Source organism: Haliotis rubra, unplaced genomic scaffold, assembly GCF_003918875.1.
Source record: "Haliotis rubra isolate DU_JTF1 unplaced genomic scaffold, ASM391887v1 Scf69, whole genome shotgun sequence".
Lineage (NCBI taxonomy): Eukaryota > Metazoa > Mollusca > Gastropoda > Lepetellida > Haliotidae > Haliotis > Haliotis rubra.
The window spans coordinates 1,394,944-1,421,699 of NW_025767401.1; the positions used below are offsets into that span (position 1 = coordinate 1,394,944).

A 26,756-nucleotide genomic window follows, 5' to 3' on the forward strand; every position below is an offset into this window, starting at 1 on the left:
TTGTACTGTGTGGCAGATTGACATACAGTTTGGAAGATTGACATGTACAGTGTACAGTGTGGCAGATTGACATGTACAGTGTGGCAGATTGACATGTACAGTGTGGCAGATTGACATTGTACAGTGTGGCAGATTAACAGTGGCAGATTGACATTGTACAGTGTGGCAGATTGACATTGTACAGTGTGGCAGATTGACATTGTACAGTGTGGCAGATTGACATTTACATTGTGGCAGATTGACATGTACAGTGTGGCAGATTGACATGTACAGTGTGGTAGATTGACATTGTACTGTGTGGAAGATTGACACTGAACAGTGTGGAAGATTGATGTACAGTGTGGCAGATTGACACTGTACAGTGTGGCAGATTGACATTGTACATTGTGGAAGATTGATGTACATTGTGGCAGATTGACATGTACATTGTGGCAGATTGACATACAGTGTGGAAGATTGATGTACAGTGTGGCAGATTGACATTGTACAGTGTGGCAGATTGACATTGTACAGTGTGGAAGATTGATGTACAGTGTGGCTGATTGACATGTACAGTGTGGGAGATTGATGTACAGTGTGGCAGATTGACATTGTACAGTGTGGCAGTTTGATGTACAATGTGACAGATTGATGTACAGTGTGGCAAATTGGACTTGTACAGTGTGGCAGATTGATGATGTACAGTGTGGCAGATTGACATTGTACAATGTGGCAGATTGGCCTGTACAGTGGCAGATTGACATTGTACAGTGTGGCAGATTGATGATGTACAGTGTGGCAGATTGACATTGTACAGTGTGGTAGATTGACATTGTACAATGTGGCAGATTGGCCTGTACAGTGTGGCAGATTGACATTGTACAGTGTGGCAGATTGATGTACAGTGTGGCAGATTGACATTGTACATTGTCGAAGATTGACATTGTACAGTGTGGAAGATTGATGTATAGTATGACCAGAAATTATTGAGAGTTTTAGGACAATGTTTAATTGGATTTCTAGTATAAACAACCTTGACCACCTTTCAAGTGCTTGGTTTAATTCAAGAGAGACAACTCCGTTAATCCTTTTTCATTAGTTTGTGAAGAGTTATCCCTCTTTGTTTACTTGCTAGCAGATGCCATTTTCAGTGATCCTCAGTATGGATGGCAAGGAGACAATTAGAACTGAGCTGCATGCAATGGGTTGGCAGAAAAGTCTAGGAATTCCATCACCGATCATGAATCCTGAACAAAAGGAACGAAGGTTGAACTGGTGCTTACAGCATAGAAATTTTAACTGGGACAATGTGATTTTCTCAGATGAAAGTTCTGAGTGGCTGTTTCGTAATACACTGAAATTCTGGACCAAACAAACTGAAAAACCTTTGTATCAGTGCCCAAAATACAGACCGAAATTTAACGTGTGGGGTGGCATATCTGTGTTAGGGGCAACGCCCCTCTGTGTATTTGAAGGGAATATGAACAGTTTGGCAGACTGACGTACAGTGACATTGTACAGTTTGACATATTGATGTACTGTGTGGTACACTGGCCTGTACAATGCAGCTTGACGTACAAATTGACATACTGTAACAATTTCATTTTCTCTTTCCAAGTCCCTTAAATTTGAATTGTTCTATGAATAGAAATCTTGCGCAAATTTCTGTTGTGAAGGATTTCATGATGAAAACAATTTGCTTTCAATATGCCTGGCTCATACCAATTTATGTTCATGATATAGACCTGTACAGTAAAATATATTTATAACAAACACGCATATAACAAACTAATGAATTTAACAAAGTTTTTGTTATGTCTCATGCAGTTGCTGTATTATTTACTTGTAATAATAATAATAATGACTCCTTACTGCATGGACATACTCTAAGGGCATAAAACATAATGGACATTATTACCTGGATAACCCAAGATGCCTGTGATGTGCTGGAAGGTTAATAGTCATATGACTTGTCCCGTTGGTACCCATTCACTGCTCTGTGAACAGGCCATTTTGTACAAAATCACTTTTACCACCTGTTCTTAAACTGTGTGACCATACATAGTATTTGGCGCCATTGCCATCATATACATAACAAGCTCTGCTCTGCTCTGCTCTGCTCTGCACAATGCTGGATTTTCTCTTAGTCATTACCATTCACACAATGTCAAAACATTCTCTGCTCTGTGGTTCTTACAAATCTAATTTTTAACTTTTTGAAAAATTGAATTTTTTACATATTTTAACAAAACAACCTTTACTAAAATCATGTTGTTATGAACAAGATTCTTCATAAAAAGGAACATGATATGACAAACGTTAGCTTGATCAGTCTACAAGAATGAAAAGATATGATATTTCAGAGCATGGTTAAAGTGTATAAGGCTTTCAACAAAAGGTCACTGTCGGAGTTACAGGGGGTCATAGGGTCACATGGGATTTAAGTAGTACATCACCCGAAACGTTACCCACTGAGACATGCTGTAGATCTCTAGACCTTGCTTTGATGTCCAAGGCACAAGCTGTTTTCACTCTGACCAGTGAAAAAGGCATGACTGACACAGTTAGTCAAAATGGCCCAAACCAATGCCTTCTGTTTGGGTTGGCTTCAGTTTATTTTGCTACTTAATCATTTGTCAAAAGGTGTAGGATAATGCACTGACTGACTGAGTATGATTTTATGCCGCTTTCAGCAATGTCCCAGCAATATCACGGCGGGGGACACCAGAAATGGGCTTCTAACATTGCACCTATGTGGGGAATCGAAGCCCGGTCTTCGGCGTGACGAGCAAACACTTTAACCACAAGGCTACCCCACCGCCCCTGTGGTATAATGCCACTCACAAGGATCATGTTACTGACTATTTATCCTTATGTTGTTCAAACCATTGTTTATTGATGTTTAGCCTATTTTTCCCCAATGTATGCATTTAATTTGACGAAAAAGAGTGTGCACTGGGGTAGAAAATTTATTTTTCCAATTATACATCTATTAGTACTTAAGACTTTTTATTGATTGTTTTCTCTTTGGTGACTGACTATTTGAAATGTAGGTTGGATCAGTGATCAGTGGCAAAATGTCTAACTTCACAAGAAATGGAACACATATGCTGGGCCTCGATACTAACAACAACTATGTGGAATTTCAACACATTCTCAAAAAAGACAATTAAGTCACTAAGTGGCTCCACTGTGGCGATGTTAAACATTGGATCAAAATCCTGTGAGCAGTTTTTTTAAAGTGAATAGAATGCAAAGTTGCAGTTTTATGGGCATTGTAGATTTAGAAAATGCATACACATTAAAAAACAGGTATATGATAGTCAACAGTGGCAGCTGGATAAGCTATAAAAATATGCCCCAAACATATCATTTACCCTGAAAATCACATTTCCTACAGATCAAATTTCATAATGATACACACAGAATGCTGTACAGAGTAACGGCTGAAAATGATGACCTATATGTTTATAATCAGGCAGTATTCTGCAGAGGTACAGATAAGCTACCGTATCTGCGTACATTATGCAAATATTTATGTGAAAACTACCCAATTCCTAATAAGTATATTGCTTATAAGTAGGCTTGAATTTTTGTGAATACATGTACTTAATATATTTTATCTTACATGCATACACAAAAAAAGATAAAATAACAGGTATATTGTGAGATTCTATTTCAGCACATGAACTTGGCAACTTGCAGTCCATCTGATTGTTTGTCATATTACAGATCAAATATAAATAACACACATGTAAACCAACATTTGAACTTTATTATATTGTTACAATTAATGGAAAATGTCAAAATACCCAATTGAGTTTGAATGAGGTGAGTACAATTTATTTGGTTACTCAAAGGAAGATTAGGATACCCAATTGAGATGAACACAAGTGAGTACATAACTCAATGACCCCAAAAGTTATCTGTAGCTCTGATTCTGTGCACACTTTATGGAGACATCATTGCTGCGATTATACAAACAAAATTTGAGCTTCATAGCCCATGAGAGTTGACTTTCTGCTTGAGTTTTCATACATCTTTAACCCAGACTGTTTTAAACCAACATATGACCCACATAATGCAAAAAATATTACAAAAAGAACCCATTCTGCAAGAACTCACAGTATAAAACAAATTTGATGACAGTAGAGCATCTGCAGCATGATGAGACTGAACACCCTTTTATTACCTGCCTCAGAGGCTTGTTGGAACACAGTGGATTGATTTACAACGCAACACAGGAACATTGGGGGTTTGATTCATGTCACTGAATTATCATAGGTTAAGAACTGTGACTTGAAAGGCTGTAAAACCTCTGAGCAGGGATTACAGTTGATGTAAAACCTCCAAGCAGGTTTTACAGTTCAGATGTAAAAGAGCCAAGCAGGTCTTATAATAATTCAAATGTAAAACCTCATAGATGTCACTTCAAAGAAGTATCTCCCCCAAAGTTTCCATGGTAAGACAACTTCAACACTATTCTGGAAACCATGGACTATTCACTATACGTTGATATTGCACAAAGAAGTACCTCCCCCAATGTTTCCATGGTAAGACAACTTCAACACTATTCTGGAAACCGTGGACTATTCACTATATGTTGATATTGCACAAAGAAGTATCTCCCCCAATGTTTCCATGGTAAGACAACTACAACACTATTCTGGAAAACCGTGGACTATTCACTATATGTTGATATTGCACAAAGAAGTACCTCCCCCAATGTTTCCATGGTAAGACAACTACAACACTATTCTGGAAAACCGTGGACTATTCACTATATGTTGATATTGCACAAAGAAGTACCTCCCCCAATGTTTCCATGGTAAGACAACTACAGCACTATTCTGGAAAACCGTGGACTATTCACTATGTTGATATTGCACAAAGTACATTACTCTCCCCAATGTTTCCATGGTAAGACAACAACTATTCAACACTATTCTGGAAATGTTTCCATGGTGGACTATATTCACTATATGTTGATATTGCACAAAGAAGTACCTCCCCAATGTTTCCATGGTAAGACAACTACAACACTATTCTGGAAAACCGTGGACTATTCACTATATGTTGATATTGCACAAAGTTACCTCCCCCAATGTTTCCATGGTAAGACAGCTACAACACTATTCTGGAAACCGTGGACTATTCACTATATGTTGATATTGCACAAAGAAGTACCTCCCCAATGTTTCCATGGTAAGACAACTACAACACTATTCTGGAAACTGGACTATTCACTATATGTTGATATTGCACAAAGAAGTACCTCCCCCAATGTTTCCATGGTAAGACAACTTCAACAGTATTCTGGAAACCATGGACTATTCACTATACGTTGACATTGCACAAAGAAGTACCTCCCCCAATGTTTCCATGGTAAGACAGCTACAACAGTATTCTGGAAACTGGACTATTCACTATATGTTGACATTGCACAAAGAAGTATCTCCCCCAATGTTTCCATGGTAAGACAACTTCAACAGTATTCTGGAAACCATGGACTATTCACTATACGTTGACATTGCACAAAGAAGTACCTCCCCCAATGTTTCCATGGTAAGACAGCTACAACAGTATTCTGGAAACTGGACTATTCACTATATGTTGACATTGCACAAAGAAGTATCTCCCCCAATGTTTCCATGGTAAGACAGCTACAACAGTATTCTGGAAAACCGTGGACTATTCACTATATGTTGATATTGCACAAAGAAGTACCTCCCCCAATGTTTCCATGGTAAGACAACTACAACACTATTCTGGAAACCGTGGACTATTCACTATACGTTGACATTGCACAAAGAAGTACCTCCCCCAATGTTTCCATGGTAAGACAACTACAACACTATTCTGGAAACCGTGGACTATTCACTATACGTTGACATTGCACAAAGAAGTATCTCCCCCAATGTTTCCATGGTAAGACAGCTACAACAGTATTCTGGAAACCGTTGACTATTCACTATACGTTGACATTGCACAAAGAAGTATCTCCCCCAATGTTTCCATGGTAAGACAACTTCAACAGTATTCTGGAAACTGGACTATTCACTATACGTTGACATTGCACAAAGAAGTATCTCCCCCAATGTTTCCATGGTAAGACAGCTACAACAGTATTCTGGAAACCGTGGACTATTCACTATACGTTGACATTGCACAAAGAAGTATCTCCCCCAATGTTTCCATGGTAAGACAACTACAACACTATTCTGGAAACTGGACTATTCACTATACGTTGACATTGTACAAACAAGTGAAATAAACAAAAACAAAATTATTGGCAAATGGGACACTTGGGTTCAGATAACCAACCGGTTAAAATGTATAGAGATGCCATTTTTATAACTAAGGCCAGACCAATTTTATTTCTTGTTTTACGGATCCGCCGGTCGGTTTATAAGGAAAAAAATACAAATTGATTTTCCCCGCTCAAGAAATAAAGTTTTAATATTTTTATTGGCCAAAAATGTAAATGTGCAAGAAACTGCTTTTAGATTGATTTTTGTCCCAAATACACTTCATAAATTGCCAAAAGTCAAATACTTTTAGTATTTAAAAGGAATATTACTTTGACTGGTGCTTTTTAGTTTTAGTTTTTTTCCTTCCTGCCTTTAGGTTTTTTTTAGGAAACAAATCCGTAAAACAAGAAATAAAGTTGGTCTGGCCTAAAGAAGACTAAGTGACCTGATATGCCATTTCATTTGCTTCTAAACCTACAAAGCTGAGACAAGGAAATATATATGGAATTGAGATGCACTCAGTTGCACGCCATTACATCCGAGCTTGCCAGTGTCAACAAAGATAGTGGTCACAGCCGCGAAAGTTTGTTCGCAGTGCGACTCAGATTTGGGGGGGGGGAACATACAGACAAATTGACACGTCTGATATCTTAAAAAATATATGCAGGAACTCCTTCTACCTCTTTCAGAGTACCTCTGCAACAATATATTATTATGTTGCCAAGTTTAGACGATTGAAAAAGCGAAAGTGAGTTGTGATTGGTACGCTCAACTTCCCAGCGTAGACACCTGACTGGATAGAAAGCCAGCAAAGGGAGGTAATAAAATCATCGGGCCAAGCCATGGATGCATCCAGGGTTTAGTGGAGAGTGATTGTAACGTTTACCCTGGAGATTATCGAGGATGCATTTCGGGTGGCTATAAGCTTACCTGCAAAAATTGATAAATTACAATTGAGAAGACTCACCTCAGCTACAGTGAATTCAGCAGTCGAATAAGACCCAGAATTGTGAAGTGTTGCGACAACAGAGAACCTCAGATGCTTAGTAAAGATGTGAGTTTGATTAGAAGAGTTATCAGTAACAGATGTTGAAGAAAGAGTATGTAAAACTTATGGCACTTTCATTTGGTCATTGTAGGCTTAACACAAAAATTACCACATTTGCCTTGGTATTGGTTCCAGGTCCATTAGAAATTGAAAAATATGAGGCACTTTTAGATTGTTTTCACGGAGCAAGATGTGATGAACAAGCTAATTTAAAGGTCACATGCAACCAAAAATTCAAACATAATTAAAACACAATTATCACTTATTCATGACATACAATATACATTGCTGGTTATGAAAAAACATAAAAACAAAATTATAAGCGTACAATCGCAAATCAAAAGTGCAATATTTTGTACTTGGGTTTACTTCCCAAGAAACGAAGCAGCCGGGATACCGAACCCAGTCAGAGCGGGTGGGTGTGCACTCAAGTGTAACGGCTGGTTCATTTGCAGATGTCGCCCTCACGGCTCATTGTGTGTGTATATTAGAGATGTTGGGTTTTGTAAATACATGCTCATTTTTTGTGTATAACATTTTGCAATCAACAGACATCATAACATGTCATGTGTACAAGTATCACACTTGCCTGTCTGAGAAATTACATAATGTGACAGAGACTGAACTCGGGCCATAAATCAATGCGTTTTGTTTATGGTGTATAGCCTGATAGGTGTTAAGTTCAAATTGCATGTTGTCAGTGATTGAAATTGTGTATTGAATATTGTCATTAGCAGACACATAGGTGCCAATAAAACAGACATTGAGTTTTGTCTGTGACAACGACATATCTATATCACAGCTAGAAATTCTGTCGACGCTAAATAATGACATTGCTTTTAAGTATCGAACTGAGAAAGTGACTCGGTAAGAAGAAGGTGTGGTGAAATTATATAAACAGTTAAATCGGTAATCTACTGTAATAACATATAAAAAGCTCCAGCCTGTGAAATATCAACAAAACATTAGAAAAATAGCTCACACCAAAGCCTTCACCTAATATTCACCGGACAACCCGCTTCCAAGCTCCGCGAACCTATTTCACTGCGCATGTGCTATGAGCGCAGCCCAGCTGTTGAAACCACTTCAATTCCCCCAAGCGCGGGGGGGGAAAGTTAGTGACTCGTTTGAACTACGATTTCGCACGGTTTTTTTCATCGCGTTATTTTTCAACTTTATAAGTTGAATTTGCATTTTTGATGATTTGTTTCGGTAAGTCCATACCGAAAGGTATCAGAATCTGCAAAGTTGTGTTTTACGTTGCATGTGACCTTTAAAATGTCAGATATATTATCTAGTTCAAATATATAGTAATTAGAAAGTAAAAATATTGTTACTATTTCACATATCACATCTGTTTTTACATAACACACGCAACATTCCGGTATATCTGGGATTTTTTTTTTTGTATTTGTGTAAAGCTAACCATGATGCTGATGGACGTTATGCTTGTATCCATTCTGAAACATGGATATTGGGGATGTATTTGAAACTACTGAAACATGTTAGCAGTGTAAGTAAATATATATACAACTTTACTTAAACATAGATTTATAATTTGAAATTGTATCCATTTAAAACTGGATAAATACTTATATGTTAACCCCTCTTTGGGCAAACAGTCACTTTAATCTAACCTTATGCACCTGATACATGAGTAACCATAACAATGGTTTTCATTGCACCTGAATTAACCATTTTGCAGATCATGGAACGAGTCATTGACAAATAAACACCACCTGTCAATAGCAGGTATGGGATCCACAAGATGCAACGACATACTGAAACCTAGGATATTTAAACCAAATTAGACCCCACATCATAGTTTTCTGTTGAATCAATTATTTGATCCTTAGCAAAGTGTGAATAGTACAGTTGTGTTTGTGCAAACAGACATGATTCAAGATCACCATTAACTGTGCTTCCTTTGTTCCTATATCAGCTTCTGCCTATGAAACACGTGCATGCAAGTTACCACAAAATAACATGATAGATCAGTGTCCTTGACAAAGGAGCTTGTCCAACATGAAAAGGGAGCCTTGCTCCTAAAATATTATCTGCTGATTTCCAAAAGTATTGTCAGTCTTGCGTAAACTAACAGTTGTGAACCTTTGTGTTTTTCTCTGTGTTCAACATTAACCTATGGATTCAGACTGCTCACTACAGGAGTTACACCAGACCATCTAATGAAGAAAGGGAGTTCACTGACTTTCTATGTCTAGTTCCATCCTTGTCAAACTTAGCTGGAATTTAGAGTGGATTGTAGCACCACCAGTAGCTACTATGAGTTGTCCTGTTATCTCCGTAGTCCTTAAAAAGCCAATCAGATTGCAACTTTCATATATACTTTCTTTCAAAAGTTTAGACTCACTTAAAACACTCACTATATGTTATGTATACATATATATGGTTACATCTAAGATTGATTTCTCCACTAATATGGGGGAAACCAACTGCAAACCTTATGCAGATGAATTGCACCAGGATCATGCATCAGATTGCTGAAAAGCATGTGCAAATGTAGTGCATGTGAACAGCTGCGTTTTGGTGTAATGTTTTGTTAAGAATTTGCCTATTTTCACTGATTTTTATCATTTATTGAACTCATGACAATAATCTTTCCAATGCTACAAATTTGTTTTACAACACATCAGTTCATGTGTAAACGGTACCTTGAAACAGTATGGAACATTTTGCAAAATTCAGTTTAGAACAGTTGCCTGAAGTAGGTGGCTATATTTACACTAGCGAGTCTAAACTTTTGAAAGGAAGTATAGGTTGCATTTGCTTCAAATACATTGCCAGTCCCTGTCACAATGATCTGTTCAACAATCAAGAGCTCCGTTGTAATAACATGCGTCAAACCTTGTGATATGCGTCACATCATTTGAGCATATTGATTAAAAACATGTTAAGTTTTGGAAAAGGACTGTTGTCGACAGTACAGCAAATCCTGCCATTGACTGAACCAGATTTCAGTTTCACTACATGTTTTGACTGAACTATGCAGTCTAGTCCAGCCCAAATTTCACTTAATAAGCCATATTCAGAAAGCTGGATACAGGCCTTTTACTGGGAAGATGAACTAAAGTACTGTCGGAAATAGAAAAACAATGTTTTTTCACATTTAGATCCACAATGTAGTTAATATGTGAAAGTGTGAAATATCTGTTAAACTAAGTTCGGCCTGACTACAGTCTCGGTGGTAGGGAGATAGGAACCGTAAACGTAAAAAGGGGACTTTACTGAGGAGAGATTAGTGCAGAAATGAGCAATGCAGGTGTTTTTTCTAAGTCCAAGTCGACTCATTTGGGACAGACCATACATAGCTTTATGCAAATTAGTGTGCGATGATATTGTATTACAAAGGGCACTTTTTAAATGCCCATTTGGAAATTAGACTTTGCTTCATTAGAAACGATAGCTGAAGTACAAAATAATATTTTCACTTGTGAAACTCTTAAGGATGTAGCTACCATGGAGTCTCACTACCACTATAAAAACAAACAGGCATGGGGGGTCGCATGACGATGGTTGGGGTCGGGCTGGGGGATAGAGACATCAGCAAAGATAAGATAATCCTTTGGGGGAATTAAACTGTGGAAGTAACAATTTACAAATAATATCCAGTCCTGTCGATCTTCGGGTGGCCATGCTACCTATATATTTTGAGACAATGGATGATTTAAGCCTTTCTATGGCTATCATACTGTTTTACATATCTCAACATAAGCTTTATGAAAAAAAGACACGTTAGATGTTAATCAATATTTGAGAGATATTAAACACACAAGAAAGCACATAGAATATCTTTGAGATGACCCCTTGTGCCTGTAGGCAGCACGTGCATTTCATGCTCGGTGTGTCGATGGTCCGTCATCATTGTCATCTATAGTCTGATCTATTGTTTTAAGCAGCTATTCATATTTTTTTCTAACTTTTTCCCGATTTTACGGATGCTTTTCTGGATATCCTATTACGCATCCCACTGAACGCCCAGTTAGGCTGATGTGGGTTATTTCGACATGCTATTTGCAATGGTGTAAATTTTACGGATACAAACAGCCAAAAAGCAGTGTTTTTTTCTATTTCCGACAGTACTTTAACATTACACAGGGATTGGGATAGAGAACTTTGACAATGGGCCAATTTCAGGATTATAAGCCATTTTCTGAATTTAGAATGGGCCACTGCCCGTTATCAATAGTAGACTTATAAAAAATCGAATGGGCCAATATTTATTCTAATGAGCAAAATGGCCCATGGTCCCTGCCTTGCCCTATCCCTGATTACAGCATCCTATGTGTTATGCACTACAGTATTTGATTTATGTCAGTGTGTTTGTGTTTCAGAACAAGACAGGCCTGTTAATAACAGCACCTATTCAATCCAGTTTTGACACATCATCAGCTAGGTCAGTCCCCACTGTAACAAAGCTGGACTTTCACAGAAAGCACTGGATATTAGGGATGATCATCCAACAGTTATCAGTGCAGTGCAGGCTCTCAAACAGGTGAACTACATCACTGACTGTAAGGGCACTCACTCATCCAGTCAGGATATGATCAGCCATTCGACAATGTCATGTCAAGTGCTCGATCCGCCAAATACTCTCCAAGCTCTTTTCTGCTTTTTGTGAAGTAAGCAACACATACAAGAAGAAGAAACTTAGAAACAATTTATTAATATATCTGGCTTCATAACAATTACAACTTCCCCCATAGTGAGGTCCTGTTAGTAATATTCAGCCAATTTTACTAACTACAGTTTGGACAATTGAAAATATTAGATAGTTTGTAGAAATAAAATAAATTAAGTGGCACAAATGATGTAAATCTAAACAAGTGACAGGCTTTATCAAAATTGTATCAGCTAATATGACAATTAATCGAACAAAGATTTTAAGGGCTTAATACCAAAGAGTAACTTAACATCACTGAACTCTTCCATGGTGACATTTAACATTAAAATGAAAATAGCAACATAATTACCATCAGTTGTCCTTGCTACAGAAAAATTTGACACGAAAATTTCATATATTATTGCTTTTGATATTCAAATATCAAATCAAGTCTCCAACAAATTAGTTCTTGGAGACTAGTTTTAGGAAAAGTTGTAAAAATAAGGATGTTTTAACTACCGGAGATAACAATAAAAGAAATCAGTTTCCTGAATGGGTTTCATCACTCCCTGCTTTATATTCTCAGATATATTCTTTAAGAAAACAAATGAATATCACAATACATCACTGTAATCTTGCATGTTCATTCAGTTCTTGTACATGAGAAAACAGTTGTGCACATTAGTTTCTTAATGCTATCTTGAGACCACATCATAGTGCACAGTTTGACTGATGTCATGGAAGTTACCACAATGTTGTGAAATTTGTTATTGATTCAATCAATAAAAAGAAATGGGAATTGATATTTGAAATTGTGACCAGGTTCCTTTTTGTAACCTTTATTCTCTGAACAAACATTCTAAATGAATCAGAAAAAAATTCTTCAAATTTTGGTACTCTTTTAAAAGATCTCCGTTAATTGTGATTTATCATCATCAATGTTACTTTAATTAAATTAATCTTGTCAAAATAAAGGTCTTCTTAAAACCCTTATTTCAAACATAACATTTCAGGGATGAGTGTAATATTGAGGATTTTAAATCACTTTTCTAAAAGTGGTTAACTTCTCGTTGGCGATAAACATATCAAATGGAATTTATTTCATCAAGCGAACACTCATCCCTAATATGCATTCACATTTGTGACCACAGTCACAACTCAGACCACTTCATAGGATTTGAATCAAATTTGAAAACATTTTGTTTTAAATACCAAGGGGCAGAAACTCCAAAAAATACAGCATTTATTGAACATGGTCTCAAACAAGTGATCTTATCAGCCCCTGGTACGGTTGTCATTGTCAAGTGGATTAGTATAACAGTGCACTGAGCTACCACAATTTCATTTCAGGCCAACTTACTTCACAAAATTTTATCTTTGGACTTTCATACTCATTCCACTTGACAATTAATACAGAGCAAATACTCATGTATCCACTGACACTAAAGTGTCAAAAAACATCCTGTCTTTACAAGACAAGGCTTGGTGAGATTCTGCTTTGGGAATCTCCTTTCATCATTAACATAAAACAAGTGAAACAATTACAAATTTCCCTTTTTGTGTGCCACATGTCACTTTCCAACTACTTGAATTGGCACATTTATAGAAAACTGTAGGCAATCTAAGACAGCGCCTAACACAAAAGTTAGTATGCGCCTGACATGGATCTCCACAATTGGCTGTCCTTATGTCCTATTATTTGTATGTAATTTGGAAAAATATCAAATATATTGTTTAACTTATTTATAGTCAACAAATGGTAGACATACAAAGCAATTACAAATCCTTTTTAAAATTATCTTAAACCAAACATGTTTCCATACATTGCCAGATTACATTAGATATCAGTGTTACATACCAACTGTAGAAGTTGTCTAACAAAACACAAACATTTGCAGCAAATTACTTGTCACTATAAAGTTTAAAATATTCTCTCTATAGACCAAAATAGAGCCATGATACCCTGAGGTGTATACAATCTTTCAAATTTCATCTTACACCACTATTTACTCAAGAAATACAATACCTTTCCAGGATAACTGGTTTGAAAATGAAAAATGTCAACATACTTACCTCAAATAGGAACTCTGGCCGTGATTTTTTCACAGATACTGCCTTGCAGAGTATGTTTTACACTAGCTGCATTTTTCAATCCACAAGAAAGTGTATTGGTATTTACTCCACAATGACTAAATACATATCCTGAATAATAAGGCTTTAGTCAACATGGCAATACAAAGAGAATTCTCTTGGTTTAATGGTACTTCAAACACTTCAACATTTTAATTACCAAAAAACCAACATTATTTAGGATTGAAAAGGATAGATGGTATTTCACATTGAGCCAAATAACGTCTTCTTCAAAATTTTGAATGCCATTTTCTCCTGACTTACATGTTGTATCAGGTTATTTAAAATCAACCATCAAAAGATGTAGTATCGACGATTTGATGCCTTTTAAATAATATAGCACCAAATTTTCATATAAAGAGACAATATAAACACAATCATACATCTATCAATCATTCATCCATTTCTTTCATACTGCACACAAGTTTTCATCATGTTAAAAGTCTCCTTTTGGGACACTGGTGGGCCCTGAAAAGGACCCAAAAAAATTTGATGATGTGAAATAAAAAAATAATAAATAAACTACATGATAGACAGAATTGTTATGATGTATACATTGTGCAGTTCCTTAAGTGCTAGGTTCATGTGACAGTATACATTCAATAAATTCTTTCATCAATGTGAAATAACACAAACATCAACATTTCTCCTTGAAGAATTCAACATGGCACGGAAAATATTCATGTATGTACCGAAGCCTTTCGCATTGTCAACTGTTCATTCCTGCAATGTTGTTCATCACAATAACAATAGACACTAAAAGTAAATGGCAGTAGACAGTCACAATTCTTTCGACACTCGACATGAGCTGCCAAACTAATGAAATGCGCCTCCTTGAATCACAAACCTTTCTGCACATCATCTGCTTAGTCTCTCCTTTTCTCGATGCAAATGTCTCCAATCCCCTTTGCAATGGAAAATACTGTCCAAAAGGGTACATGATATTGACATACTTGTCAAACAGTTCTTCATAGTAGTTGAACATGTGAAACTTGACAAGAAACAGAAACATGAAACTGACAGCCCATGTAAACATTTTGTAAAATAGTGTCACTTTGACTGAAGGACCAAAGTAAACTTTAGGATATGGAAAATTCAAAAACTAATAAGTCAATATAACAGGGATGGAAATTAATCAAGGACATCTGCTAGCCTGTTAGAACATACGGCAATAATCCCAGAATGTTTCATATTTTACTAGTCCTCAAGATACCTATAACATTAACAAAACTAGTCTGGGCTTGCTTGCTGGCTAGTGCCAATTTCCATCTCGGTACATCATTAATATCAATGGGTCATAAGTAGAGTGATAATCCATTATCTTTTTTTTTTTTTTTACATACGAATATCCAAGTAGAAGTTTAGGACTATTCGGTCTTTAGTTCATTATGCCAAGAAAGGACACTTGATCCTACATTGGCTTTCTTATTGAATATTTGGTAAAAATGCATATATTTTTTATAACTACAAGTATAAATGGTATTATCACATTATACTTATGGTCCATTAGTACAAAATATTCAAGCAATGCTATCCCACCTATGTATTGAATACTCTTGCGTAAACATCTTGCTTCAATTACATGAAACAAGGCTAACTGCATTTTGACAGAAAGGGTTACATTATATTAATCATCAACTATACACATGAGGAGCAAGTATACATTACCCAAACACATATTCAACTTGAAAAAGGTGCATCAACATTTAAAAACATTGCTTCAAATTACTCATCAGGACAGGAAAGTTATCACGATCAGTATGCAACATCCTGTGAACACTTTTGATATTTTGTGTGATGTAATGCTGCTTGTTGAAACAAAAACCATCAAACTTACCAAAAAGAAGATGACAATACCTTGGAAGAGTCCAACTAAATTTTTGAAACAAACGAAAGAAAAGTAAATGAAGAATTAAAGGCAACTTCCCTGTCACTATTCACAATCACAAGAAACTAGGCAACATAAAATGTTCTGATTTAGCATACTTTTAGCTTTAAACAAAAGTGACCCCAATTTAACCCGAACAAAAATATTAAAACAAGACCCACCCATCTGTCATGTACATGCACCCTCTTCTTATCAAATATGAAAGCATCACATTTGTAAATAAAATCACAGAAGTTTTGCTCAAGACAGCACCTCAGAGCAACAGGTCATAAAAGCACTCATTTAACCTGTGTAGTAGGTATTGCACTATTTTGCTCATAACTTAGATGCTGAACACATCACATGAACTTTAGCATACTAATTTATGTACAATAAATTAAAGAACTGCACAAGTATGTGTATGGTGACCAGAGGGGCTATAGATGAGGAATAAATCTATGATAAAAATACATGGTATGTTAATTAGTACTTCCTCTGGTCTTACAGACTGCTGAAGAAAATGTACAATGATATGTCCACATGTCTATGACTTTAAAAGTTGATGATGTCAAAAATCCAACAATATGAGTCTATGAAAATGCCATACAATGACAATACTGATTCAAGCCTTTACAAAAATAAACTTGGAATGACTTTGATTGTGGGACCCTTTGGCCTTGAATGACAAAAAAGTCATCCCTTAAAAAAGTCTATGCTTGGACTGGTACTTTCAGTAACATCTTCAAATGACTTGTCATATCGTCACACCTGGGTACAGCATTTTCATTGTTCATCCAGTGGGATGGAGGTTTCGGCAGTACTTTTGGTGAGGGTGGGTCGCTAAATTTAGCACCAGCATAGGCATTTGCCTGTGCATCAAGGATTTCTTCTAACTTCGTTGATTGCATCTCACTCTCGGACGGGCAACGACTCCTTTTCTTGGCTCTATCTCCATCCTTTCGCCTGTCAGAGCTGGGATTTGAGATCAAACCATTTGAATAGGGTGTAGAATGTTGCGAAAATTTCTGAGCCCGTTTCTCTGTCATAATGTCCTTGGGCCCTGAAACCCTCTTTGGCACTTGTTTAACGTGTTTCGGTGAGAATTTCACCCTTTCGTCTCTCTGGGAAATATATTTCCCATTTGACCTTTTTGGTTTGTCCTTTATGTTCGACTGCGACATACCAAGAGTTGACAGGACCATTTGAATGATCACGTACACTTCTGTATCGAACACACAAGGTAGCCGATCTTCAGGGTTAACCAGCAGCAGATCTGTAGGGTGTAGAATCTCCTGACAGCTGTACTTCAACGAATACTTCAACACAACAAATCGACCTCGGTTTGTTTACTTCAAGATGGCGTCCACTATTTATCTTTCAGCGACCTGTATTTTTCTTCTGCTTGTAGTTTCAGTAAACTGCTTCCAACCTCCAATATAAGTACAAAAGTGTCTCCTTAAAGTCAAGAAATGTCTTCTTCAATTTCAAACTTTCAAAGCCAAATATATCAACCAAAACTCTGGGCGACTGCCCTCCTTTCTCGGTTTCCTTCCCTTCTTTCCACCGTCTCGCTCGCTTCTCGTCAAAACAGCTTGCCAATCAGGTGCGTTACACAGCACCACGTGACCACAACAGCCAATCGTCTTGTGTTTATTCTAATCGCTTGTCGTCATCTGACTATTTTCGCATTACTCGGTCAACAAAACAAAGTCGTGTTTTTGTTACAATTTTTTAAACTGTGTTCTTCTAAGATGTTGATTTTACAAAAATAATCGTAAAATGTTATGCTCAATACAAAATATCAATTTTAATATATCTGTCAGACGGGGAGGTATTTCCTACGGATCTGACGTCACTACCGTAGGCGGGGAATCCTTTATTTGATTATCATCTGAGAGAAGTGCCTGATAAGTGTTCGATCTGAAGTGAATGTTACTGGTACAAATACATCGAAACCCAGATATCTAACTGCACATAGAGGTGAGGAAATGATATGTGATTCTGTATGTTTTCATGTATTTATTGGGAAAAGCAGAGAAATCATTTTGTGTGATACAGAAAGATCGGCCCATAAGCAACTTGATGGCCATTGAAAGGACTGACATGTTTGCACGGAGTTTTCGAGCTGAGCAATTTTTTTGGTGTCATGCGTGTATCCCTATGATGCTAATATCTATTCATTTACAAGATATATACCTCTTAAATTGTAAATGGTTCGAAAAAGCATGAAGGGTTTATCTAAAACGCAGATTCGGTATAAGAAAGGCCGACATTAATCTTGCCTCGTCCAGCCCACTTTCCATGTCGGAAGCTGAATCTGGCTATATTAATTCGGTCAAACTGCAAACACACTGCTCCAGGTACTGTAAGTCAAGTCTATGTGTAACGGGATATATATAACACTACTGAGGACGTTTTAGAGAATTTAAGCATTTTGCCTGTCGTCTTACACACCTACCACATGCGAAAAATCATGCACGATTTAAAGAGACACTAGGCCTAATATCTAGACGTGTCTGCCGTAGGCTAATATTGGTACATGTGTTTACTACGAATATTGAAATGATCCATAAACTTGAGTTTACAATAAGAAATGTTGCAAGTATCTGAAATGATGATACCAAGTTTTAATTCCAAGACATTGTTTTTTCACATTGATTTGAAATGAAATCTGAAAATTGGTGTATCCTCGTATAATCGGTTTTGTTCACATAAGAAATCCCACTGCGTATTTCAGACGATGCATAATAAATCTTGATATTGTCTATCTTACGCTTGAAAGTGGTTATTTATTGACAACATAAACAAATACGATAAGATTACCTCGTGTTTCAACACTTCTGTCGGCCGCTAACTTCGCTGTCCAAACATCGCTGCATGGAAGTGACGTCATCAGTTTCAATCAAATGATTGGTCGGCTGTTTTTAAAGTTTACAGGAGGCCGTATAGCGGTGTAAGGGACATAATTTTATAGGATGCTGGTGTCAATCAAAAAGTCTCAGCCATATTTATACAAGTTAACATTCGTCGCACACAGTAACGAAGAAAGAATAATTCCAAAATATTTCACAAGAAAAATCCCATGTGCATCACTGGCATGATAAATAATCTTGCACAAGTTATTCCTCCTTCTCATCTTGAGACCGCCTCCGTGGTGTAGTGATTAGAGCGTCCGCCTGGAGAGCGGAAGGTCGCGGGTTCGATCCCTGACCGCGTCATACCAAAAAGACATTAAAATATGGTACTTGTTGGTCCCTGCCTGGCGCTTGGCATTAATGGGTGCAACAAGGACTTGTCGACTCGGAGTCAGTATAATGTGTCTGAGTGGGGTATTCATGCTTCACTGCGGCATGGTATCTCAGTGGGCTAGCACTATAAAACCAGCTTTAGTCTGGGCTAGTACAAGCAGCTACACATACACACGCACGTCGTCATATGAGCGAAATATTCTCTAGCACGACGTAAAACCCAATTTCACCTCACCTCACCTCTCATCATGACATGGACACCAGAATTCTGACATGGCCCGAAAAACTTTAACGGGTGTGCATACTTTCAAATTTCCTCGGACGTAGCCTTCGCACGCTGTAACTCAAGTGATCTTGTTTTTTTGTCTTTGAGATCAGACCAACGAGAATAGAAATTATAAAACCATTGCATAGACAGTGGTTTGTCGTGTATATCCAAAGCCAAAGTCGGCCATTGCTTGAATATGAACAACAAGATTTCTCTCCTCTTCGATTGACAACAAAGGCTCAGGACCAGACTTCAAACACTCCATTCCAATATTCCCACTAGTACGGTCACAGAGAGTAGCAAAGGGAACCAAAAGGTTTTTAGCAGCTTTCCTAACAGACATTCCGTCAATAACGGCTTCATACGCATTTTCCAAAGCCTCAGATGAATATTGGCGGTATTGTCCCCTTCCATTCGTCATAACCTAAACAATATATGTGCTATTAATCTCTGTTCAGAAACAACGATTTGCTGTTTTTCGAAAAACACGATAAGAGATGACCCTTTCCATCTGCCATAGATTTTCTTTACAATGGCAATGTCACGTGATATATCATGTGACAAAATGATGACAAGACGTAAACAAGCAGACGACGAGTTACTGTGTAATTTACAAGCTATGATTTATCAAGATGTAGCATTTTTATTTTTTAGATGTAGCAAGTCACTTTTTTACATTAGTAATCTCAGTTGTAAAATAGGAGTTTCACACCTATTTATTGATATTTACCTTGTTGAACTTGACACGAAGCATTTTCGTAGTCCGAGCGATAGAATTCCGACTCTTGGCTGAATGTATCTACCTGATGTTGCGAAATCTCGTAGCGTATCGTGAGAAAACTTGGCTGACCGAAAACCGATTCTGAACGAAAACAAATGACGGTTGGATATGCTGTGTGTACATCAGGATATTGTTGGAGGTGGGTTGGATAGAGGGAATCGGGGGAACATCACCCAAAACTGTGACATGGGAAGCAAATATGAATCAACATTGGGGAGGATTGTGAAAAAGTGGACATTATATTAAAGAAATGTAAAGTGGTTTTGGGAGGATGTTAATTTCAGTATACAAATACATAAAACTACTGTCACCCATTCATATTTGTAATAAATGGCCGTTCCCTTACTTGTTAAGGTTTTATTGGTCTAAATCAGTAAACCAACATTTGACATGGCTATTTGAAAGCAACAGAAGCCTTCTCTTTAGATTTAAGCTGAGCAGTTGGTACCTTTAGACTTCAGTAGTTATACAGTGGCAGATAATTAAGCCTAGGATTGAACAATGTTTGTTTACTAAATTAATCTGTTATCTCAAACAAATTAGATAACATTGTTGTATAATGAGTCTGGGGACTTGTCTGATTGTCTTTACATGACTTGCTTGCTTTTGTGTTGTTAACTGGCTGTATGGTATTTGTAATATAAATTAGGACTTATGTCAACAAAGGCATGTCATTCAAAGAAATTGTTAAGAGCCACTGTCTACTAAACTGTCACATGGATATTGTTCAGATAGAACAGTCTGCTCCTTGTGATTACACCCAGCTCCATCACCACACCATCATTGTAGTTTATTAGCTTCTTTTCCATTAGCTTATTTAACATTGCTGTATTATATTTTTATCTCTATATTATTAATTGTACATTGTGTATGTATATATTAGCTCTATATGCTTAGTAAGTGTTCATCTGATGAACCAACTATGAAACATTACTACAATGAATATATTAAGCTTTTATTCATGAAAGAAGTCTGTGTATTAAGTTGTTCTAGATACTTATAGACTTTAGTTGGATATGGATGATTATGATAAAATGTCCACTAGTCCATTTTTATAACTGCAAATTGCCCCCATATCTCCATACCCGTGAAGATCTAGGTTAGAATTGGTCTTCAGCAACCCATGCTTGTCGTAAGAGGCGACTAACGGGATTGGGTGGTCATGTTCGCTGACTAGGTTGACACACGTCATCGTATCCTAATTGCGTAGATATATGCTCATGATTTTGATCACTGGTTTGTCTGGTGCAGACTTGATTATTTACAGACCGCTATCATAAAGCTGGAATATTGTTGAGTGCTGTGTTAAACAACCAACCAACCAAATCCCCAAACCCCAAATAAAGTTATTTAGTCAATCCATGTGTAACCAACAAATTTATTCTTTTGCCAGTTCACTAGTTCACACAAATCAACAGAATCTAGGCAAACTAGAGCTTGGTTATGAAAGATATTTGTTGACTGATACATTATGGTACTTCAGGATCTGACAGAATGTTATACTGGATGATGGTGCATTGGTCTCTTACCCAGGTCAAGGTGTATACTGTCAAAGGGTTTGTAACTCTCAGCTAGTCCAAGTCCAGTAATATAACTATTTGTTCGGGACTTGTACCAGTCCCATATGCTAAGGGGGCGGTTAGGTAGCCTAGTGGTTAAAGCATTCGCTCGTCACCGGTTCGATTCCCCACATGGGTACAATGTGTGAAGCTCATTTCTGTCCCCCGCCATGATATTGCTGGAATATTGCTAAAAGCGGCGTAAAACTAAACTCACTCACCCATATGCCAAGAATAGCATTGGCTGAAAATAATACCAAAGTACAAGAATGCATTTGCAGCAGAATAATTGAGTATGAATAGATCTGAATAAATTTTTAGTATCCATCAGTTACAAAATTATCATCAACAGATGCAAATTCCAGACAGTATTTCCTTTAAATATTTACAGGGTTTAGAGTCAGCATTCTGTGTGTAGGTCAAAGTTCATGGTTTGTGCCATATCTTTAGTGTATAGTATTTAGATAGTATTCAGGAGCTTATGCTGAGGTTTATGTAGGTAAAGGTACTTATATGAATCTTTCACGAAGGTCAGTTGTCAGGAAGGTAGTACTTCATTGTCAAAGGCGAACACAAACATGTTCGGCACTTAAACTTAACCAGAGTAACAAAGAGTTGATGGTATGCAGTGTATCATAGTATGAAGTCATGATATTCTTCTGCACCCAAGCATAAGACACTTCACCAACCTATCTTTACAACATGAGGTAGGCACTACCTAAGTCAGTTTCTGGAATAAACTTGGAATAAACAGGCATGCTTGTATTTGACCTAGTCTTCAAGCTGTGTAATATTTCAGTGTTTATCAGATGTCAGAGCAGTGTCTGATTTCATTGTATACTAGTATGTATTGGAATATTTTGTTCTTAAATAAACAAAAGTTTGATTGAACGAAAAATCAGATATGAAAAAGTGATATGGCAAATATTTAATAGAGTACATGTGCACTGTTATAAACCATCACGTGTGTGCTTTGAAGTCATGCTGATACAAGGATTATGTTTAGACTCAGTATCAATAAACATCTCATTTGACTATTTATGGCTGATGTAGCCAGTGCATGTGATAATAGCCAGGGCATGTGATAACAATGAACTGGATGGTATTTCAGTGTACAGTAAATATTGTCCTTTGTTTAAGTGCTATGCAATATTCTCTTTTCCATCCACACAAATTACAGTTATTTCAAACATTGACTTTCGTAAGTCATTATTAGATTCTTCTGTGAGTTCCTTTATTGATTGAATCAATAAAATTTGATGAGAATAAAATAGTTTCTGCCACCCTAGAGCTTTGTATGAGAGAACTACAGACATGTTATTTCAGAATTTCATAAAAGTTTTCAATAACTATTTACAGTAATTAATCGCTTGTGTATTTTATGTTTTCAATGGCAGCTACAAACAGTATAGAGATCTCTAACGAAAGTAAATGCATAATAATGTAAAGTAAAGAAGACTGTATTTTAGATGATAGTAAGGTTAAATGAAACCAACTGACTTAAACAACTATATTTCAAAAGGGAAAGCAGGAAGCCTGTGGTTTGATAACTGGTGGTGTCAAGCCGATAGGTTTGTATCAAGCAGATAATACTTGGGGACAACTGGTCAGTATACAGTGTCAGGGTGGGCTGTCCATTAGTGTTGGGAATTGGTGTAAATCTCATAATTGATGATTGGTTCATTACAACCGATCAATCATCGAAAATAATTGGTTAGCGTCATTTATCAAATTTTCCTGGTTATGTTTGTTAATGCACAAAAAATAAAGAAATAACGTAGTTCTCTCAGTTTTTTTCGCAAATTGCACAAAATGCATTTGCAAATTTCACATCTTTAAAGGATGACTAGTGTGTTAGGAACATGCATTTCCTGGAGTTGTTAAGATAAATTTAACCATGACTTGGAACGAGCTTGTAGTGCTTATGCAATGTAGAGACAAAATCAACCTTTTGAAAAATATTGTTATTGCAAACAAGCGTTCCAAAATTGTTTGTTTTTGATTATGAGAAAACATGATCGATTGCTTGGTCGTTTTGTCATTGCGACCAATCTTCGATTATTTCAATTAATCAGACCACCACTACTGTCCATGTTAAACTGCATCATGATATCTCATTTGGTAGTAGTTAGTCAGGAAGAAGTCACACATGCACACAAACATGCATGTCACTACAGTGTTCATGAATGGTGTTTCAAAGTAACAGGACCCAATGTCCTATAAGTTTGAGATGTCTGTCTGACACCTTGAAAATTCACAGGGCCCATAGAATAAAAGTAAACACACATTTCAGATTTAACATTTCTTATTATTGGCATTGAAATTATCAACAAACATAAGATTTATAAACAGCAAACAAGTGTCACATGTCACATATACTGACTGAGTTTGGTTTTATGCCGCATTTAGCAATATTCCAGCAACATCACGGCGTGGGACACCAGAAATGGGCTTCACACATTGTACCCATGTGGGGATTGAACCCGGGTCTCCGGTGTGACGAGCCAACACTTTAACCACTAGGCTACCCCACCGCCCCTCATGTCACATATAACAACTTCAGTCAAAGTCATTGTGAAGTATACAGTCAGACACTGGGGCCGGTGGGTTGTAGACTTCTATCGGACAGTTGACTTCTATCGGACAGTTGACGAATCTGCCGGATTTGTCAGAGGATCTGACGCTATTCGTAAACACTGTCACTATATAGGGGCAATGGCAAACAGAAACAGGAAGGGCTAGCCTTGGCCATACAAGCTTGTAGAGAATGTTGCAGCATTAATATTATTCTTAACCACAAAACTTATATAACATAGCATATGCCCAGAAGTGATGTTATAATCATATATACATGATAAGCTAACCTACTGAATTATTATATCTGGTGGGGGCGGTGGGGTAGCCTAGTGGTTAAAGCGTTGGCTCGTCACGCCGAAGACCCGGGTTCGATTCCCCACATGGGCACAATGTGTTAAGCCCATTTCTGGTGTCCCCCGCCGTGATATTGCTGTAATATTGCTAAAAGCGGCGTAAAACTAAACTCAGTCAGTCAGTCAGTCAGATTATATCTGGTATTACCCTGTTTTGAACACCAGCCGGCCCTGTTGGTACAGACAGTGTTCAGCACCAGCCGGCCCTGTTGGTACACTTAGTGTTCAGCACCAGCCGGCCCTGTTGGTACAGACAGTGTTCAGCACCAGCCGGCCCTGTTGGTACAGACAGTGTTCAGCACCAGCCGGCCCTGTTGGTACAGTGTTCAGCACCAGCCGGCCCTGTTGGTACAGGCAGTGTTCAGCACCAACCGGCCCTGTTGGTACAGGCAGTGTTCAGCACCAACCGGCCCTGTTGGTACAGACAGTGTTCACAACCAGCCGGCCCTGTTGGTACAGACAGTGTCCAGCACCGGCCGGCCCTGTTGGTACAGACAGTGTTCAGCACCAGCCGGCCCTGTTGGTACAGACAGTGTTCAGCACCAGCCGGCCCTGTTGGTACAGACAGTGTTCAGCACCAGCCGGCCCTGTTGGTACAGACTGTGTTCAGCACCAGCCGGCCCTGTTGGTACAGACAGTGTTCAGCACCAGCCGGCCCTGTTGGTACAGACAGTGTTCACAACCAGCCGGCCCTGTTGGTACAGACAGTGTTCGGCACCAGCCGGCCCTGTTGGTACAGACAGTGTTCAGCACCAGCCGGCCCTGTTGGTACAGTGTTCAGCACCAGCCGGCCCTGTTGGTACAGACAGTGTTCAGCACCAAACGGCCCTGTTGGTACAGACAGTGTTCAGCACCAACCGGCCCTGTTGGTACAGACAGTGTTCAGCACCAGCCGGCCCTGTTGGTACAGACAGTGTTCAGCACCAGCCGGCCCTGTTGGTACAGTGTTCAGCACCAGCCGGCCCTGTTGGTACAGACAGTGTTCAGCACCAACCGGCCCTGTTGGTACAGACAGTGTTCAGCACCAGCCGGCCCTGTTGGTACAGTGTTCACCACCAGCCGCAGTTCGAAGGCTTTTGACTCCTGATTAGAAATGCTCCACGTCCATCATCTTTTGTGAGCGTTACCTTGTTTGGTAGCAGGCACGTCACATTTTGTTGAGCAATTTGAAGCCATGAATGAGAATTTGGTTCACCAACACAGATGTAGATACTAAACAATAGTGAAAGAAGTGGAAATGTCTAGCATATCTCTTGGCAAAGTCTGTGCCATCACCTGATGGTGAGTTGTCTGGGTTTCCAAGGAATCCAACTGTTGGACTATCACCCAAAAGCCAAAAGGTCAGACCAGTATTGGCCAAAATTCTAGTTTGTTTAGGCAACTGGATGAAAATATCAAGGTAAATATTGTGGGAAAATAATATGTTGCTCCACAAGAATAATTCACCTGTGCACAAATCTGTTTCTGACATGGCTTCTATGCATGTTTCTGGTTTTGAACTGTTTAATCATCCTCAGAAGTGCTTGTTTGTTTCTGTAATGCCTCACTCAGCAATATTCTAGCTATATAGCGGTGGTCTCTAAATAATCGAGTCAGGATCAGACAATCCAGTGATCAACATCATCAATCTATGCATCTGGGATACAATGGCATTGTCAACAAAGTCAGCAAGCCTGACCACCCAATCCTGTTAGTCATCTCTTACGATGGGTTGCTGACAACCAATTCTAAACCTGATCTTCAAGGGTAGTTGGCAGAAGTGAGTGGACTGTAGTGGGGCTTATGCTGAAAAATAACACCATTGCCTTGGGTTTGCTATGAATATCGATTATAGAGATCGATAATGATTAACTAGATATTGGTTATCGATAAATATTGGAGAAGTAATTTTTAGTAAATTGCATGGAAACAATCTTATTAAAACAAGATATCACATGGTGACCAGAATTTGTGGATTACAGTCTTAATGTAATTTCAAAGCAATACATGAATAAACTTTGTGTATTGTGTTTAAATTGAAATGGTTCATGCAATAGTTTATGCAAGATATCTATAATTTCATATCTATAATCGC

At 37.9% G+C, this 26,756-nt stretch overlaps 1 protein-coding gene across 1 annotated transcript in view; it reads left to right on the top strand.

The window, feature by feature from the left end:
• Window positions 1-17,762: 17,762 nt before the first annotated feature.
• LOC124258355 (E3 ubiquitin-protein ligase RNF38-like) overlaps window positions 17,763-26,756 on the top strand; it is an 85,290-nt gene continuing 76,296 nt past the window's right edge. Inside the window, exon 1 of the mRNA XM_046692447.1 lies at window positions 17,763-17,876. The gene's annotated coding sequence lies outside the window, so the exon portion shown is untranslated. The remainder of the gene's footprint in view (window positions 17,877-26,756) is intronic.